This window comes from Gorilla gorilla, chromosome 8, assembly GCF_029281585.2.
Source record: "Gorilla gorilla gorilla isolate KB3781 chromosome 8, NHGRI_mGorGor1-v2.1_pri, whole genome shotgun sequence".
NCBI classification, from domain to species: Eukaryota; Metazoa; Chordata; class Mammalia; order Primates; family Hominidae; genus Gorilla; species Gorilla gorilla.
The window spans coordinates 26501778-26522389 of NC_073232.2; the positions used below are offsets into that span (position 1 = coordinate 26501778).

Consider the following 20612-nt stretch of genomic DNA (forward strand, 5'->3'; position numbering starts at 1 on the left):
ATGTTATGTCACGTGCGGCTGCACAACAGGCCGTAGAATGCCATGGTTAAGACCATGGACTCTTGAACTTTACCACCTGGGTTGGTTTTCTACCTCCACCACCTCCTAGCTATAGATCTCAGCCATGCTACATAACTTCTCTATGCCTCAGTTTTCTCATGCATAAAATGGGAACAACTGTGCTCACTTCATCGAGTTGTTAACTACAGATTCAAAGCATTATACATGTAAAGTGCCTAGCACTTAGTAAGTGCTCCAAAAGAGTAGTCTGGCTACAACCTCTTCCTTTCCCAGTACTACGATCAGTATTATTATTTATAGTTTTCCCCATCATTAGGAGGATGCACAGGGTTGGCTGATAAGGTGTTTCAATGTAATCTACCAAGAACTTCAATTCGTCACCATTTAGGATTGTGCACATTATGACTCCTGACTACTAGGAGGCTGTATCAGTCAGGGGTTTCCAGAGGAACAGAACCAATAGCATGTGTGTATCCACATGGGAGATGGAAGGAGGTTTATTTTAAGGAATTGGCTCATGCGATTATAGGAACTGGCAAGTCTGAATTCTGCTGAGTAGGCCAGCAGGTAGAGATCTACGGAGAAGCTGATGTTGCAGCTCAAGTCCAAAGGCAGTCAAGAGGCAGAATTCCCTCTTGCCCAGGACACTGCAGTCTTTCTTCTCTTCCGGACTTCATCTGATTGCATGAAGTCCGCCCACATGATGGAGGGTATCTAATCCATTCTGACTGCTACAACAAATTATCATAGCCTGAGTAAGAGAGTCTATAATAAACAACCACCAACATTTATTTCTCACAGTTCTGGGGGCTGGGAAGTCCAAGATCAAGGTGTTGAGAGGGCTGCTGTCTGCTTCTTGTTGTGCAGACGGTTGCCGTCTCGTTGTATCTTCTCATGGTGGAGAGCACAGAGAGACATTTTGTGTCTCCTCCTCTTTTTTGTCTTTTTGTTTCTTTTTTTGAAACAGAGTCTGCCTCTGTTGCCCAGGCTGGAGCGCAGTGGCACAATCTCAGCTCACGGCAACTTCTGCCTCCCCAGTTCAAGCAATTCTCCTGCCTCAGCCTCCTGAGTAGTTGGAATTATAGACACCTGCCACCACACCCAGATAATTTTTGTATTTTTAGTAGAGATGAGGTTTCACTGTGTTGGCCAGACTGGTCTTGAACTCCTGACCTTGTGATCTGCTGGCCTCGGTCTCCCAAAGTGCTGGGATTACAAGCATGAGCCACTGCACCTGGCCTCTCTTCCTCTTTTTATAAGGGCACTAATCCCATTCATGGGGGTGCCTCTCTCATGACCTAATCATCTCCCCCAGGCCACACCTCTAAATACCATCACAGTGGGGACTGAGGTATCAACATATGAATTTGTGGGGGGGCAAATACTCGTTCTCTAGCAGAGGGTAATCTGCATTCTTCAAATCTACTGATTTAATCACACCTTAAAAAATACCTTCACGGCAAGATCCAGACTGGTGTTTGAGCAAATATCTGACTACCATGGCCTAGCCAAGTTGACACATAAAATTAACTGTCGCAGAGCCATAATCACAATGGATTTATCATAGACAAATGCTACTTTTTGCTCTGCTGATGAAAATCCATCTTCACCAAGGCCTAACAGTTGTAGACGAGGACAGAGCCATCTACCAGATAGGTCGCCAATTCTGATGAGACAACATGTTGCTGCAGAGAGCACACTGACATCTCTGAGAACTGTGTTTCACTACCTAAGTCAGGTCCTTGAATTCAAACAGTTGAAATTCTGCTTTCTCTTCTCCATCCTGGAATTTCCCAAGAATGGGAGTCATGCATGTAACCACCGACCACAGAGCCAGGACAGTCCTGCGGCCATTACAAAGCAGCACATCTATTTAATATTATTTCACTGGAAACCAGGTTACAAACAAGTCCAGGATGGAATCCTCTCACTGATTCATGAAGTGTTTCTCAGGATGAAATGCATCTTTGCAGGTAATTTGACGGCTCGTCCACTGAATGCCTGCTTGGAGAAGGAGGAATCTCCCAGTTATGAAGAAATGCCCGCCTCTTCTTCCACTGGGCTGTGGGGACCTAGCCAAGATGCAATTTCCAGAGTCAAACAATAGAATTGAAATAAATATAATGGTAATTCAGCAAATACTATTTTCGTCCTTTTGCAGGTTGATCACAGTGGTAGCTACAGAGGTATGCCTCTCAGATTTCCTTCCAGAGAGTCTACTGCAGGCAGTCTCTACTCGCCGCCCCCTGATATCCATCATGACATTCATTCTGAGGACAAGAGTCCTCTGTGTTGCTTCCACAGTGGGGATACCAGAGCTGGCCTGTGCGGGACTCCTCCGACAGGTGCCCTTGCTTGGGGCTCTCCTCAGCCTGGTCAAGTCTCTCAGAACTGTGCTGCAATCTGGGCCCAGCACAGGGGCTCACACCTGTAATCCCAGCACTTTGGGAGGCCAAGGTGGGTGGATCACTTGAGGTCAGGAGTTCGAGAGCAGCCTGACCAATATGTTGAAACTCTATGTCTACTAAAAATACAAAAAATTAGCTGGGCATGGTGGCATGCGACTGTAATCTCAGCTACTGGAGAGGCTGAGGCAGGGGAATTGCTTAAGCCCAGGAGGCAGGTGCAGTGAAGCGAGATTGTGCCACTGCATGCCAGCACCTGTGTGACAGAGCAAGACTCTGTCAAAATAAAAAAAAAAAAGAGAACTGTGCTGCAATCTGAAGCTCTTCCTAACCAACCAGCCCTCCCTCCCTTCCTTCCTCCTTTCTCTCTTTTCACAGGTATCAGACCTACATTACCATCTGAAGCTCTCTCCATCCCCTTCTATTCCCTCTCCCGGTATCCTTCACAGAAGTTTCACACAATAAATCTATTGCATGTCTACACTCATTTTGGTACCTGCTTTCCTGAACTGACCCAACCTACTCTGTTCTGTTGCTTTTATATTGATGTACAGAGAATAACTGCTGTTGTGACATCCCTTGTTAGCTGTAACTAGGAGAATCACGCATCCTGATTTGCCCAAGCTAATCCCAGATTACATTTTCTATCAAGCATAATTATTAACAGCCCCCTGCATACTCTCAAAGTCTCCCACTTTGGATAAGAAAATATTGTTAGCCCAGCTTTAGGCTATATCCAAAGATTAGTCTCATAAAATGTTTCCCAAAGTGTATTTTGTGGACCATAACTCAGAAAATGCTCTAGGAAAAAGAGCTCGCTGGACAAATAAACTTGGGAAATACTCTTGTAAATTCACCACTCATATTAGTGTGTTCAAATCTTGGACTAAATCTTAGAGGAATAAATCCTGCAGTAGAAAATCTTGTTTAACTTTGTTGTTACTCAGTGTTTAGTAAGCTTATTTGACTATAAGACTTTTTTTTATCTTGAATCCATAATACCATTGAGTGAACCACTGCCAAGACTGAATTCTCTCTACTCGCTCAAAGTATCAGGGGTTTCAGAGTGCAGCAGCTTGTTCACTTAGAGGTGCTGGCTTGATGCAAAAAACAACTGGGCCCCAGTCTGTTCTGGCTCTGGATTCACCTCCGAGAGCAATTCACATTAGCAACTGTGATCCACAAAGCCATGTGGGCCCTTGGTTAAGTGAGGTCATTTGGATTTAAATGTTGCTTTTAATGGCTTCTAATTTTGCCCATAAAATTTTTCAATCATAAAAATCCTTATTTTTAGTACCAAATTGGACATGTTGTCCACAAATCACTTCATCTACAGTCACTGAGGTGATTTCAAAGAGCCCCTTCCATCTGGCCAGTTCTCTTGCTCTCAGCCCTGCCAAGACCACACCATAAACCCAATTTTTTAATTTGGAATGCTAGAGTTGGCTGCAGCCAAATTTAGTGTGCACTTTCAGCTCACTCAATCTCTTGGTTTCCCCTCTTACATTATGTACATGTATATCTGTCCTCTCCAACTAGATGTAGGTATTTTAAGGGTACACATGTACCATAGGCATCAACATACCACCTACATGGTAGGGTTTGAATGTAAATGTTCCCCCACATTCAACTGTTGGAACTTAAAGCCCAGTATGATAGTATTAAAAGGTGGGACCTTTTGGAAGTGATTAAGTCATGAGGGCTCCAGCCTCATGGAAGGGATTCATGTCCTTATGAAAGAGGTTTCCAAGAGGGCCTCGCCTTCTATGTCTTCCGCTGTGTGAAGGCACAACATTTGTCCCTTTTTCCCTTTCATCTCTTCTACTATTTGAAAACATTGCATTTGTTCCCTCTGAAGGATGCAGCAACAAGGCGCCATCTTGGAAGCAGAGAGCGAGGCCTTGCCGGACACTGAATTTGCTAGCACCTAGATCTTGGACTTCCTAGGTTCCAGAAATGTAAGCAATAAGTTTCTATTATTTATAAATTACCTAAGTCTAAGGTATTTTGTCATAGCAGTAGAAATGGACTAAGACATGACATATTTTGGGAAAATGGTTTTGTCTAGTGCTTTGTTGAAAGAAAGGAAGGAAAGGAGAGAGGAAGGGGGAGAGAGAGAAGGGGGGTGTGAAAAGGAGGCCAAGGGAGGGAGAAAAAGAGGAAGGAGGGAATGAAGGGAGGGAGGAAAGGAGGAAGGGAGGAAGGAGGGAAGGAGGGAAGGAGGGAGGGAAGGAGGGAGGGAGGGAGGAAGAAAGGAAGGAAGGAAGGCAGAAAGGGAGGGAGGCAGGGAAGGAGGGAGGGAGGGAGGGAAGGGAGGGAAGGAAGAAAGGCTTTTACCAGCACAAAAGAAAACTATAAAAGATGGCCTTGTGTTTGTACTGAAAAGACTAACTTGATAACTTGATATTTGGTCAAAATAGTGTTTATGTTCCGTTGACACCCTAGCATGTTTTACACATTACAGTTAAAATATATTCCTTTAAGTGTTCATAAGGTTAGGAGCCCAGGGAAACAAAAGAAATGAATGAAGTGCAAGGGTCTACTGTGTTTTCATTAAAGAAACCCTGATTCAATTTATTTCAGCTTTATGTTATCTTTTTCCATCTTCCAACTGACTGAATTAGTTAGTAACTTAATTATGAATTAAACTGAAAGCTATCTTGAGTACTCTTGATATGCAGGAAAGAACAAGAGCCTAAATAATGTATATATTTTAAATCCTTAGGTAAGGATATAGTTCTCTTGCTGATCTGTAAATACCATGACCTTTATTTTTAAAATGTAATACCAAATTCCCTGACTGGAAAGAAACATAATAGTCCATTATATTATCATTATATTTTTTATTCTGGGTCCTAAATCATTCAATGAGATAAAACAAAATGCCCCATTAATGTTAAATGTTGATCTATTAAAATATAAATTTTAAAAACTAAAGGACTTGTTCAGTTCTTATCATCACTTTCAATTTTCTGCCTTTAAAAATTGGGGGAGTCTGGGCATGGTGACGCATACCTGTAATCCCAGCACTATGGGAGGCTGAGGTGGGAGGATTGCTTGAGCTCAGGAATTTGAGACCAGCCTGGGCAACATAGTGAGACCTCGTCTCTACTAAAAATAAAAATTTTTTTAAATGGGGGAAATTATTTAATGTAATAAAGTACCATTTTTATACATTTCTGATTATATTTAAAAGGAAATATCCTAAACAATATATTGTTTATGTAGACTCAACTAAATCCAATTATTATTATTTTTTAATCAGAAAACAAGAAATTTAAAATTAGCCAGGTGTGGTGGCTGGTGCCTGTAATCCCAGCTACTTGGGAGGCTGAGGCAGGAAAACCACTTGAACCCAGGAGATGGAGGTTGCAGTGAGCAAAGATCGCGTCATTGCACTCCAGCCTGGGCAACAAGAGTGAAACTCAGACCAAAAAAAAAGAAAAAGAAAGAAAGAAAGGAAGGAAGGAAGTAAGAAAAGAAGGAAGGAAGGAAGGAAGGAAAGAAGGAAGAAAGAAAAAGAAAGAAAAAGAAAGAAAGAAAAAGAAAGAAAGAAAGAAAGAAAGAAAGAAAGAAAGAAAGAAAGAAAGAATTTTAACCACTAGTTTGAGATGGTTTTTGTCTAGTAACTTCAGGTATAGCATTTTGAACTTCCATTAAAATATGGTATGCAACAACAGAAAAAAGAAAAGTACCACCAGGAAAATCTGGTATTGGGGATCATTTCAACTTAATATAAGTCCAAGAGAATTGCAAACAAAATGAGCCTGACTAACTGAAGAGAATAGGGAAAGACTCTCTTCCTGCTCCAGTATTATTTTCCAGGTCTGATATATAAGACCTGGGCCGTGGGGAAGACTGAGCAGCTGTTCCTGTTCTGCATGCGTGGACTTTTGAGATACTCATGATGCTGTCAGTCTTTCCTCACCTTCACTGCACCTCTTCAACCAGCTCCTCTCTTTCTAAATCCATTTGGAGGCTGCAATCACCATAAAATAAACTGAGCAGAAAAGTCAGTGGAGGTCTGGAAGTAATGCTTTTAGTTCCAAAAAATTAGTCCGCCCAGATTCAATCAAAGACAAAACATTTTATACAGCAACAGCTCAGCCCACGCTCCTCACTCTACACTGTCTACCTAATATTGCTCTCCTTGCATGTCCTGCTGACATAGTGAGTCCACAGTGGACTCACAATCTTCCTCCTAGAACACACACGCTCTCTCCCAACAAAAGGCACTGTCATTCACCCAGTTAATTATCCTAAAGTTGCTGGTAGTTCTTACTCCTCCTTCTCCCTCATTCATATCCAAGTCTGTCATTTCTGCCTCTTACTCATTTGTCAAAAGCATTCATTACTCCCCATCACCACACTACTTCCAGCCTTCGCCCTCTCTTCTTTTTAGGAGTAGTTGTATGATGGTACCTCTTTTAAATTTTATTCTATTTTGTTGAGACAGGGTCTCATTCTGTTGCCCAGGCTGGAATACAGTGGTGCGATTTCAGTTCACTGCAATCTCCACCTCCAAGGTTCAAGAGATTCTCCTGCTTCAGCCTCCCAAGTAGCTGGGATTACAGGCATGCACCACCACGTGCAGCTAATTTTTGTATTTTTAGTAGAGACGAGGTTTCACCATGTTGGCCACGCTGGTCTCAAACGCCTGGCATCAAGGGATCCGCCCACCTTAGTTCCCAAAGTGCTGGGATTATAGGCGAGAGGCGTGGTTACTTTTTTTTTTTTAATTTTACTTTAAATTCTGGGATACATGTGCAGAATGTATAGGTTTCTTACATAGGTATACATGTGCCTTGGTGGTTTGCTGCACCTACCAACCCATCATCTAGGTTTCAAGCCCCACGTGCATTAGGTATTTGTCCTAATGCTCTCCCTCCCCTTGACCCCTACCCACTGACGGGCCCCAGTGTGTGCTGTCCCCTCCCTGTGTCTATGTTTTCTCATTGTTCAACTCACACTTATGAGTGAGAACATGCCGTGTTTGGTTTTCTGTTCCTGTGCTAGTTTGCTGAGGATCATGGCTTCTAGCTTCATGCATGTCCCTGCAAAAGACATGATCTCATTCTTTTTTATGGCTGCATAGTATTCCATGGTATATATGTACCAGATTTTCTTTATCCAGTCTATCATTGATGGGCATTTGGGTTGGTTCCAAGTCTTTGCTATTGTAAATAGTGCCGCAATAAACATACGAGTGCATGTGTCTTTACAGTACAATGATTTATATTCCTTTGGGTATATACCCAGTGATGGGATTACTGGGTTGAATGGTATTTCTGGTTCTAGATCCTTGAGGAATCGCCACACTGTCTTCCACAATGGTTAAACTAATTTATTTTCCCACCAACAGTGTAAAAGTGTTCCTGTTTCTCCACAGCCTCACCAGCATCTATTTCTTGACTTTTTAATAATTTCCATTCTGACTGGCATGAGATAGTATCTCACTGTGGTTTTGGTTTGCATTTCTCTAATGATCAGTGATGATGAGCTTTTTTTCATATGTTTGTTGGCCACATAAATGCCTTCTTTTGAGAAGTGTCTGTTCATATCCTTTGCCCACTTTTTGATGGGGTTGTTTTTTTCTTGTAAATTTGCTTAAGTTCCTTGTAGATTCTGGATATTAGACCTTTGTAAGATGGATAGATTGCAAAAATTTTCTCCCATTCTGTAGGTTGCCTGTTCACTCTGATGCTAGTTTCTTTTGCTGTGCAGAAGCTCTTTAGTTAGATGCCATTCGTCAATTTTGCCTTTTGTTGCCGTTGTTTTGGTGTTTTAGTCATGAAGTCTTTGCCCATGCCTCTGTCCTGAATGACATTGCCTAGGTTTTCTTCTAGGGTTTTTATGGTTTTGGGTTTTACATTTAAGTCTTTAATCCATCTTGAGTTAATTATTATACAAGGTGTAACCACAGTTACTTTTGTGTATCCACTTGCCTGGGTCACAGGGTGCCCAGATATTTGGTCAAACAACTCTGGGTGTCTCTGTGATGGTGATTCTGGGTGAGATTAATGTTTCAATAGGCATATTGACCAAAGCAGATTGCTCTGCCTCATGTGGGTGGACCTCATCCAATCAGTTGAAGGCTTGAATAGAACAAAAAGGCCAACTGTCTTGTGAGTAAGAGAGAATTCCTCCTGCCTGAATGCCCTAGATAGGACATCAGTCTTTTCCTGCATTAGGACTCAAACTGAAACCTCAGCTCTCCTTGGTTCTCAAGCCTACCGGCCTTTGGCCTGGAACTTACACCATTGGTTTTCATGGTTCTTGGGCTTTCGGACTCAGACTGGAGCTACATGCTCAGCAGTACTATGTCTCCAGCTTGCCAACTGCAGATCTTGGGACTTGCCAGCCCCTATAATCACATGAGCCAACTCCTTAGAAGAAATATCTTCCTCTCTCTCTCTCTCTCTCTCTCTCTCTCTATATATATATATATATATATACACACACACACACATATATGTATATGGATATATGCATCCTATTGGTTCTGTTTCTCAGTGGAAAACTGACTAATACAAGTAACCCTCTAATCATCTCCTCAGGGTCACTGCCTCCCCACCCTATCCCATTTTCCACAGAGCATCCGGGGTGATCTCAAACTACACGTCTGATCATGGCACCACCCTGCCTAAAATCCTGTAAAGGCTTTTTATTCATCTTAGGAAAATACCCCAAATCCTCAACAAAGGCTGCATGGTCTGCCCAATGGGGCCCCTGCACTTAGCTTTAGCCACTGTAGGCTTCTTTTTATCCAAATGCCCTAAACTCTTTCCTGTCTCTGTGGCTTTGTACATTCAGTTTCCCTGCCTGAAATAGTTTTTCTTCCACCGTTTATGATGCTAACTCTAATTCATCCTTTATTGCCTCCACTTGAGGAAATTTCCACAAGTTTCCAAACCTGCAATTCTAGAACAATGGTACCATTATATGTCCCACCCTGCATTTTCCTCCATGACCATGCGTGTTGCTAAAGGTTGCTTATGTAATGGTTTGTTTGATGTTTATTCCGCCACTGCTCTGCAATTCCATGCCCGTGGGGGTATCTGCAATGCTTGCGGGAATTGCACATGGGAAGCCTTCTAACAATATTTGTTGACAAAAATGAATGAATATGTTATTTGCAATAAACCTATATAAATAGAGTTCTTTTTTTTTTTTCTTTTGAGATGGAGTCTTGTACTGTCACCCAGGCTGGAGTGCAGTGGTGCAATCTCGGCTCATTGCATCCTCCGCCTCCCGGGTTCAAGCAATTCTCCTGCCTCAGCCCCCGAGTAGCTGAGATTACAGGCAACTGCCACCATTCCTGGCTAATTTTTTTTTTTTTTTTTTGTTTTTTTGTATTTTTAGTACACACGGGGTTTCACCATGTTGGTCAGGCTAATCTTGAACTCCTGACCTTGTGATCTGCCCACCTTGGCCTCCCAAAGTGCTGTGATTAGAGGCGTGAGCCACCATGCCCGGTCAAACCTATATAAATAAAATAATATGAGTAAATATAAAAGCATGGACAAACAGTCTTTTTTGGAAAAAAATAAAGGCAAAACCATTTAAGTACCAGAACATACTCCAAACTGCTATGCCTCTTCCTTAATATCAGAAAATTTGTATGTTTAAATTTAGTTTGTGAACGTGAAATACTTTATTTTAAAAACCTGAATTAGCATTTTAATACATAATAATATGTGTTCTCTAATAACTAGGTTGCAATATAAAAACGATTTAATTTCTTCATATAATATAATGGGTCCCAGTGGGATTGTGTAAGGGAGATGGAGGTACCTGTGGAACTAGGAAGGAGAGAGAGACAGTAAGTAAGGGAAATATCAGCAGAAGTAATAAAGCGCAATCCTCAAGTGCTTCTAGAAGACTCAAGGGAGATGTCAGCACAGGGTCTCAGAGCTGACTGGGTAGGTTTGAAGCTGGACTGTGCTATCAGTTTAGGGGCATGAATTCATGAAATAAGATCTTTAATATCACTAAATTTGTACTCAGAGTCATGGGGAAATTTGGATTCCATATGTAAAATACCTGGCACATTATGGAGGAATAAATTTTAGTTTAATCACTTTTGGTTTTATTTTTTGTGTTTTGTTGTTATTGATGTTTTGTCAATTAAAAACAAAACAAAAATGACTTAATTTAGGTTAAATTTCACTTACAGTGTATTAAAATGATGCTTCCTTTACAGCTCAGATCTGAGTTGTATCATTACGTTTTTTTCCTAAGCATGGGAATATTTTGAGTCATATCTTCCACCCCTAGTGAACATTTTTTTTTCTTTTTTTTTTCTGTGATGGAGTCTCACTGTGTCACCCAGGCTGGAGTGCAGTGGTGTGATCTCGGCTCACTGCAGCCCCCACCTCCCAGGTTCAAATGATTCTCCTGCCTCAGCCTCCTGAGAAGCTGGGATTACAGGCATGTGCCACTGAGTCCAGCTGATTTTTGTATTTTTAGTAGAGACGGGGTTTTGCCATGTTGGCCAGGCTGGTCTCGAACTCCTGACCTCAAGTGATAGTTGGATCACTTTTGAATGACCTCAATGATTCAATTCTTTTCACTGGAGAAGGCTAATAAGCCAGACATCTGTACCTAAGTTCCTCTTTATATTGGCTTATATTGGCTAGGTGGATCCTATATATATATAGGATCCACCTAGATCCTATTTTCAAACTTTACTGTAAGAAAGAGCTAAGAAGTTTGTAGAAATACCAGCTGCAGGGCCTACCGCCGCCCGCAGAGACTTTCATTCAGTGGTTCTGAGGTGGGGCACAAAAATCAGGATTTCAGCAAGCTCAAGGAGTTTCTGATGTAGATGGTCCACTGGCCACAGTTTGAGAAATGCTGATGTTGAACCTGTGAATAGACCTATGGTAACTATACTTTAAAACTACTGCACGTGGTTGATATGGTTTGGCTGTGTCCCCACCCAAATCTCATCTTGAACAGTAGTTCCCATGATCCCCACATGCCATGGGAGGGACCCAGTGGGAGGTAACTGAATCATGGGGGTGGGTTTTTCCCCATGCTGTTCTCGTGATAGTGGATAAGTCTCACAAGATCTGATGGTTTTATAAATGGGCGTTTCCCTGCACAAGCTCTCTTGCCTGCCACCATGTAAGACATGGCTTTTTTCCTCCTTTGCCTTCTGCCGTGATTGTGAGGCCTCCCCAGCCATGTGGAACTGTGAGTCCATTAAACCTCTTTTTCTTTATGTATTACCCAGTCTTGGGTAGGTCTTTATTAGCAGCATGAGAACAGACTAATACAATGGGACACTATGGTGTTAAAGCATAAATAAATAAATAAGACAGACTTCAAGAAAACACATAAGCCTCTGGGTGGTGAAATTCTTACCAATCTTAATTTCTTTTGTACTTTTCTATATTCCCTGACTTTTATGTTGAGATGCACTTTTTTTTTTAGCTTTTATTTTTAAGTGTAGGGGTACAAGTACAGGTTTGTTACGTAGGTAAACTTGTGTCATGGGGGTTTGTAATACAGATTATTTATCACCCACATATCAAGCCTAGTACCCGTTAGTTATCTTTCCTGATCCTCTTCCTCCTTCTACCATCCACCCTCTGATGGGCCCCAGTGTGTGTTGTTCCCCTTTTTGTGTCTGTGTGTTCTCATCATTTAGCTCCCACTTGTAAGTGAGAACATGTGGTATTTGGTTTTCTGTCTGTGTTAGTTTGCTAAGGATAATGGCCTCCAGCTCCATCCATGTCCCTGCAAAGGACATGATGTCATTCATTTTTATGGCTTCATAGTATTCCATGGTATGTATGTACCACACTTTCTTTATCGAGTCTATCATTGATGGGTATTTAGGTTGATTCCATGTCTTTGCTATTGTGAATAGGAGATGCACATTTTTAAAACCAGAAAGAAATGTTTTAAAAATGATTAATAGCTGGACATGGTGGCACATGCCTGTAGTCCCAGCTACTGAGGAGGCTGAGGCAGGAGGATCGCTTGGGCCCTGGAGTTTCAATCTAGCCTGGGCAACATAGCAAGACCCCATGTCTAAAAATAAATTAATTAGTTAATTAAAAAATAACAATGAGTATATGCTCTCTTGGTTTTAGTCTGTGGTTCACTCATACCAGTGGACCAGTATGAAACAGAAAATATTTGAAGGAAATACACTAAAATATTAAAGGTAGTAATAGGTTTTGGCAGAGAAAGAGATCCTCTTCTTGCGTTTCTTTTTAGCTCTTTACTCACCTTTTTGGTGGAAGAATGTTAACTTTATCTTTAAAATATAATAAGGATGTTTTCTATCCAAAGAGTTATCATCCATTCTCAAACCATTTTATAAAGTGCCTGACAGTTTTGACAGAAGTAATGCCAAGTATCCATCACAATTCCTGCTCAGATACTGAAAATAAAGCAACACAAAACTGGGAAGGCCCTGAAATTGTTTTGATTGAGTCTCAAATGTCCTTCTTTTGTTATGTTCTTTCTCCTGTGCTGGCTTAAGTTCCTCCAGCCTCACCCCACCCCATATTTTCTGGCATAGTTATTTCCTATTCTTAAATCCCCTGCTCCTATCCAAACAAACACCAAGTATTGCTTCATTTTCATCTTTAAAGTACTCACAAATGTTAACTCAAGGAGTCCCTTGTGCCTAGAGAAAGCCCACCTACACTGACCCCCTTACTTCCATACTTCCTCGCTTTCTTAGGCAGAAATAATGAGGGTCCAGAACTTCAGCCCTCCTGACTCCAGCACTCACAGCCTGCAGCCACTGTCGACCTTGAGACCACAGTACTAATCTCATTTTACCCTTTGCCTCTAGTTCAGTCCCAGCAGCCCCTGACTCCCAGATCACTTCTTATATCTTGCGTTCTAATGATTATTAGATTATAGTTCTGGCCAGACATGATGGCTCATACCTGTAATCCCAGCACTTTGAGAGGCCGAGGTGGGTAGATCACTTGAGGTGAGGAGTTCGAGACCAGCCTGGCCAACATGGTGAAACCTTGTCTCTATTAAAAATACAAAAAACTAGCTAGATGTGGTGGCATGTGCCTATAATCCCAGCTATTTGGGAGGCTGAGGCAAGAGAATCACTTGAATCTGGGAAGTGGAGGTTGCAGTGAGATGAGATGACACCATCATACTCCAGCCTGGGTGACAGAATGAGACTGTCTTAAAAAAAAAAAAAAAAAGTTACAGTTCTGCCTATGGCTTTTCTGCCCTTCCCTGTAACTGCTCTCTATCTCCCAAAAATCCCCCTCCACTGTGTTCATTGAAACTTATGGTCCATTCATCAGCATAATCCGTTAAACTTCAACTTCTCTCTCAAAACAGTCAGTTTTGCCATGGTGAAACATGATCATTACTAAAACCCGCCATGCTATTCAAAATGACCTTATAAAAACCACAGAGTTTATGGAAAAAGTAGCATTGGGGCACAATACTCAAATACTTTGCCAGTGACACCTTAAAAAAATAGTAACCTAATTAAAAGAGCAGCACAGTTTTCCATATGTTAAATGGTTAGGAAGGATATTACAAGAAATACAGCACTTTACTTTGAAAAAGACGTGAAATGTGCCTATGGAAGTGGATCACAAGGAAATCAAACCAGAACTAAATAACAATAAAGTAACCAGGAAACCCCCCAAATAACTGAAAATGATATAGTACACTTCTCAATAAACCATGGATCAAAGAAGAAATCACACTGGAAATTAGAAAATGTTTTGAGCCAAATGATAATAAAAATGATACATCAAAATCTATGGTCTGCAACTAAAGCAGTGCTTAGAAGAAAAGTTATTTAGTTTTAAATGCACATATTAGAAAGAGAATATTCAAAGTCAATGATCTAAACTTTCACTTCAAAAAGCTAGAATCCAAACAGCAAAATAAACCCACAGAAACTAAAGGATGGAAATAATAGATGAAGGAAGAAACTTATGAAATAAAAAAGACAAAACTTGGAGAAAATGAACAAAACCAAAGTTGGTTTTTGGAAAGATTAGTAAAACCAGTAATCCTTAGAAAGAAAAGAAAGAGAAAAAACACTTACAACAAATATCATGAATGAATAAAAGGACAGCATTCTGGATCCTACGACATTAAGGAAATACTAAGGGCCAATGCCTAATTTAAAGAAATTTCCAGGGCCAGAATTCACTGGTGAATCCTAGTTAACTTTTAAGGAAGACGTAATCGCAGTAATACACAAGCTTTTTGTGTAAAAAGGAAGACAGAACATTTTCCAATTCTTTTTTTTTTTTTTCGAAACTGAGCCTCGCTCTGTCGCCCAGGCTGTAGTACAGGGGTGTGATCTCAGCTCACTGCAAACTCTGCCTCCCAGGTACAAGCGATTCTCATGTCTCAGATTCCCGAGTAGCTGGGATTACAGGTGTCCGCCACCATGCCTGGCTAATTTTTGTATTTTTTAGTAGAGACGAGGTTTCACTATGTTGGCCACGCTTGTCTCAAACTCCTGACCTCAAGTGATCTGCCCGCCTTGGCCTCCCAAAGTGCTGGGATTACAGGCGTGAGCCACTGTGCCCGGCCCCAGCTCATTTTATAAGGCCAATATAACACTGGTGAAAGGACATTAAAGGAAAACTACAGACTAATAGTCCTTATAAATATAAACACAAAAATCCTTAATAAAATATAAACAAGTCAAATTTGGTAATATTATAAAAAGGATAATATGTCAACAAAAAGGACAATTTATTCTAGGATAGAAAAATACTTTAACATTCAAAAAGCAAGTAATGTATGCCATGATTTTAATGGTTCCTCAAAAATTCATGTATTGGAAATTTTACCCCCAATGCAATAGTACTGAGAACTGAGGCCTGATGGGAGGTATTTAGGACATGGTGCTTCCACCCTCGTGAATGAATTAATGCTGCTATTAAACGCGCTTGCTGGAGTGGGTTCCCTTTTCCTCACATTTCACCTTCCACCCTGAAAGAACAGTGCTTTCATCTTGAACTTCCCAGCCTACAGAACTGGGAGAATAAATTTCTATTCTTTATAAATTACCCAGTCTGTGATATTCTGTTATAGCAGCACAAATGGACCAACACAATGTAATTTACCACATTAGCAGAATAAAGAAGCAAAACATTCAATTATCTCAGTATCTGAAAATAAAGCTCTAGATAAAAGTCAATACTGGGAAGGCGCGGTGGCTCACGCCTGTAATCGCAGCACTTCGGGAGGCTGAGGCAGGTGGCTCACTTGAGGTCAGGAGTCCGAGACCAGCCTGGCCAGCTGGTGGAGGTTGCAGTGAGCCAAGATCCAGCCTCTGCACTCCAGCCTGGGCAACAGAGCAAGACTCTATCTCAAAATAAAAGCAAACAAACAAAAAGAAGTCAATACTGGATCATAGATAAAAGTCAATTGTCCATCAACAAGAGAATGCATAAACTAATTATGCTATATTCACAGGATGGGGTACTACTCCATGATACCCACAAGCCAATAATAGAGGGAATTTCCTCAACTGGATAAAACCTGGCAACAAAAAACGTGCAGCTACTATCATTCTTAATAATAGACTATTGAATGTTGTCCTCCTAAGTCAGAAACACAGTAACGATGTCTACTCTTACCACTTCTGCTCAATATTGTACTAGTGGTTGTAGCCAGTGCAATAAGGCACCAAAAAGAGATAATAAAAATTGGAAAGAAATAATTTAGACTGTTATTCAAAGATAACATCGCTTTGTACATAGAAATCCTAAGGAACCAACAAGTTGCTAGAACTAATTTGAGTTTAGCATGATTATGGGTTACAAGGTCAATGCAGAAAAATCAATTATATCTGTATATACCAACAAAAGACAATTAGAAAATTAAATTTTTTTAAGTTACCACTTAGAATAAATGACATTAAATACTTTTGAGTGGAAAGTACTCAAACCTAAATATTAAAAACATTGCTGAGATAAAGGAGACATAATAAAAGAGTGATATACAATCTTCATGGAATGGACTAGCTTAGTGGTATTAAGATTTCAATTCTCCCTAAACTAATATTTAGATTCAGTGCAAGCCCGGCAGATGTTGGGGTAGGTGGGAGGCAGTGGAATTATATTGCTGATGTGAGTGTAAAATAGTACAACCTCTCTGAAAAAACTGGCAATTTCTGATAAAGTTAAACACAGAGTTACCTGTGACCCACAGATTCTACTCCTACCCAAGGGAAACAGGTAAGTGTGTCCACTAAAAGACTTTTCCAGAAATACTGATTAAAGCTGTATTCATGATAGGTCAAAAGTGGACATAACTCAATTGTCCATCAACAAGAAAATGCATAAACTAATTATGGTCTATTCACACAATGGAATACTATTCAGTGATAAAAAGAACAAACAACAGATACATGTTAGAACATGAATGAGTCGTGAAAATATTATTTATGGTGATTGAAAGAAGCCAGACACAAAAAAAGTACATATTGTAAGATTTCATATGAAGTTCAAGAATATGTAATACTAATCTCTGCTGTTGGAAATCGGAACAGAAGTTGCGTGTAGGGTGTAGGCACTGATGAGAAAAGGGCACAAGATAATTTTCTGAGATAATGGAACTATCTTATATTTTGATGTGAATGGGGATCACACTTGTGGCTGTGCATGTGTGTGTAGACATATCTCAAGCTGTACACTTAAGATTTATGCATTTTAACATGTATAAATCATACCTCACTGAAGTATTAATATGTGTATATATATATATATTCTCCCCCTCATGCCCATCTCCCTTCCTGCTCTGTTTTTCTTTTTTCACACTTACCCTATTCTGAGTTACTACATTATTTCTTACTTGATTTTTACATTGTCTGTCTTCCCTAGTAGAATGTAAGTTCTCTAAAGACAGGGCTTTGTTTGGTTCATTGCTGGATTTCAGCAATGAGAACATTATCATATATTAGACAGTTAAAAAATATTTGTTAAGGAAATGGAAGGTATCCACATTTTATGCCTTATATTTATTTATTTATTTATTTATTTATTTTTGAGATGGAGTTTTGCTCTTCTTGTCCAGGCTAGAGTGCAATGGCACAGTCTCGGCTCACTGCAACCTCCGCCTCCTTGGTTCAAGCATTTCTCCTGCCTCAGCCTCCCAAGTAGCTGGGATTACAGGCGCGTGCCACCACGCCTGGCTAACTTTTGTATTTTTTTAATAGAGACGGGGTTTCACCATGTTGGATAGGCTGGTCTCGAACTCCTGACCGCCTGTGATGCACCCACCTCGGCCTCCCAAAGTGCTGGGATTACAGGTGTGAGCCACTGTGCCCGGCCATATGACTTATGGTTCTGATTGGGTAATTAAAAGCTTTCTTTCCCGTTAAAGGAATGGCCAACAAATGGGAGAAACAATGGCTTTCCTCTCACTCCTGAAACCAAAATGGTGCTGAAGGTAGACTCGTTCAATTCACATAGGCAGCCACTCTCTGAACAAAACAAGGACTCGGAATCACAGAGTCACCACTAATCCTCTTCTACTTTTCTCTTTTCTATAATACTTCTTCTTCCTCTTGTCACTTTATCACTAAACTCAAACGCTGAGTCTTTTAGCAGTGGCATACTTAGCATATTTGACATCAAGAGCATAGCATTTTTAGCCCAGCCACCCCCTAACAGGCCAAAATTATTTTTAGTAATAGCCATGCAATGAAATAAATCATAATAATGGCCAGAAAATAAACACAGTGAAAATTGATTTTAACTCTCTCTGTATGATTATGCCAGAAAAAACATTGTTAATACAATTAAAATTAATTTTATGATACAAAAAAAGAAAAAGGTAATGAATTAATTCTTTTTAATTGGATTTATATTTTTATCTTGAAAATGAGGAGAAACATTTTTATCTATGTTCAATCTCAGTAATGAACAATAACATGTTCTATTTTAAAGTCTGAATGACTTCATCAAAACTGGTCTTTTCTGGCCAGGTGCAGTGGCTCACGCCTGTAATCCCAGCACTTTGGGAGGCTGAGGCGGGCAGATCACTGGAGGTCAGGAGTTCGAGACCAGCCTGGCCAACATGGCGAAACCCGGTCTGTACTAAAAATACAAAAATTAGCCAGGCATGGTGGTGGGCACCTGTAATCCCAGCTACCCGGGAGGCTGAGGCAGGAGAATGGCGTGAACCCAGGAGGCAGAGGTTGCAGTGAGTCAAGATCGCACAACTGCACTCCAGCCTGGGCAACAGAGCAAGACTCTCCATCTCAAAAACAAAAAAACCTGATCTTTTCTGTATATATGGTCATGCAACAGAGGGCTGAGTCTCTCAATCTATGTATGTATGCTCACCGATGACCAAAGTACACTTCATTCACTTTAGTTTGAAAGCCTTTGTTTCACACAAAGCCACAGATACATGAATAGTTTGGAAAAGTTTTAAAGACAAAGATAAGTTTGGCAGAGATTTTACAATAAATCCCAGAACTTGCTATACTGTCTATGTGTTTGTTTCTTCAGGATAAATTCTAGCAGGTTTCAGATGTACCCACAGTCAAGAAATCTTAAACAAAATTAAAAATGTCAAGTGGTCACATAGAATGACAGATTGAAGCAATTCAATTTCTGGTTTCTTTGTCTTTACAATCACTGTGCTGTCTTTTTAAATTTTTAATCCACTGTTTAAACGCGGGGATGCATATGAGTATCACAGGTTTTGGAGGCCTAAACCACGCCTGAAGTGAGCGCCAATGATTCTAAACCATGACAAACTGAGTCTCAAAGCAATCATTGTGTAGCTCAGTCCACGTGCGTCTTAGTCTGTGTGCAGTTACGTAACTGGACATTCTCCAAGTTAACTTCTATGTAGACTTCAGTGTGTATGAAAACAGAAGCTAAAATGTTCTTATTTGAGACATACACATATAGCACTAAAATTCAGCAGGAAACCATGGTTGTTCAGAATCTAAAACAATAAAAAACAGAGGGGGTGGGATATTTTATCAATTTTACGTAAAATTGCTGCTCCACGGTGATGATAAAAAGCCAGACCCCTTTCAGTCACTTTTCTCCTTGCCTTCCACTTCTCTACAGACAATGCATCCTCTTAGTGCCTGTTCCCAGGGCTGACTGGTCCCACTGCCCTGCCCCTGGGGTGCTACTGAACTTCAGAGAAAATTTTTACAGTGTCCTGTCAAAGTTAAATAAAAATATACAGATGAGGCTGGGCACAATGGCTCACAGCTGTAATCCCAGCACTTTGATAGGCCGAGGCAGGCAGATCACCTGAGGTCAGGAGTTTGAGACCAGCCTGGCCAACATGGTGAAACCCCATCTCTACTAAAAATACATAAATGAGCCAGGCATGGTGGTGGGTGCCTGTAATCCCAGCTACTTGGGAGGCTGAGGCAGGAGAATTGCTTGAACCCGGGAGGCAGAGGTTGCAGTGAGCCAGGATCACACCACTGCACTCCAGCCTGAGTGACAGAGTGAGACTCCATCTCAAAAAAAAAAAGTGTATACATATATAATATATATATATTCATCTGTATATATATGTATATACATGTACATATATATGTATATGTGTATATGTATATGTATATACATATATACATATACATATATAGACACACACATATACATATATACACACACACACAGATGATTCTCTAAACAAAACATCTTGTTTGGGAAAACAGAATTGCAATTGAGGGCATACACACAGACGGAGGAGGTCTTCAGTATGCTTGAAGAACAAAGGGAAGATTGGAGGTTTTATGAGAAAGTTCAGTGTTAGGTATTGTTTTTGAAGAAAGCTCATTGGCACTAGAGCTTTGAGGAGCTGGCAAGCCCTTATTGGTGAGTGACGACAATAGGTAAAACTAGTCTTAGGGTGGTCATGGCAGGTCGTTTCAGCAGCTACCAGGTGAAACATACCTTAGGGTTACAGCAGGTCATTTCAGCAGCTGGGCTTGGGAATGATTCCTGAAGCAGGTGCTATGTGCCTTGAGTGCTTTTCCCTCCCAGGTCCCTTGACTTTTATTTAGTTGGGTATGACAAAAATAACTCAATTTCTGTAATCAATTCTCACAGCGCTGGCTCAGTGTCCTCTGACACCCCACCCTCCCTAATCTAGGCATGCAGAGAGCAAGTCAAAGAGTCTTGGCACCAAGTTTCACTGCCCAGAACGCTCAGGTCAGCAACTGGGAAGTGTCAT

General features: G+C 40.7%; 1 long non-coding RNA gene across 1 annotated transcript in view; it reads left to right on the forward strand.

Annotated features, from left to right (window-relative positions):
• The window catches only part of LOC129524890 (uncharacterized), an 82225-nt gene that overhangs the window by 41240 nt on the left and 20373 nt on the right, over positions 1-20612 (forward strand). The window contains exon 2 of the long non-coding RNA XR_010135159.1: positions 4285-4384. This is a non-coding gene — a long non-coding RNA (uncharacterized lncRNA). The remainder of the gene's footprint in view (positions 1-4284; positions 4385-20612) is intronic.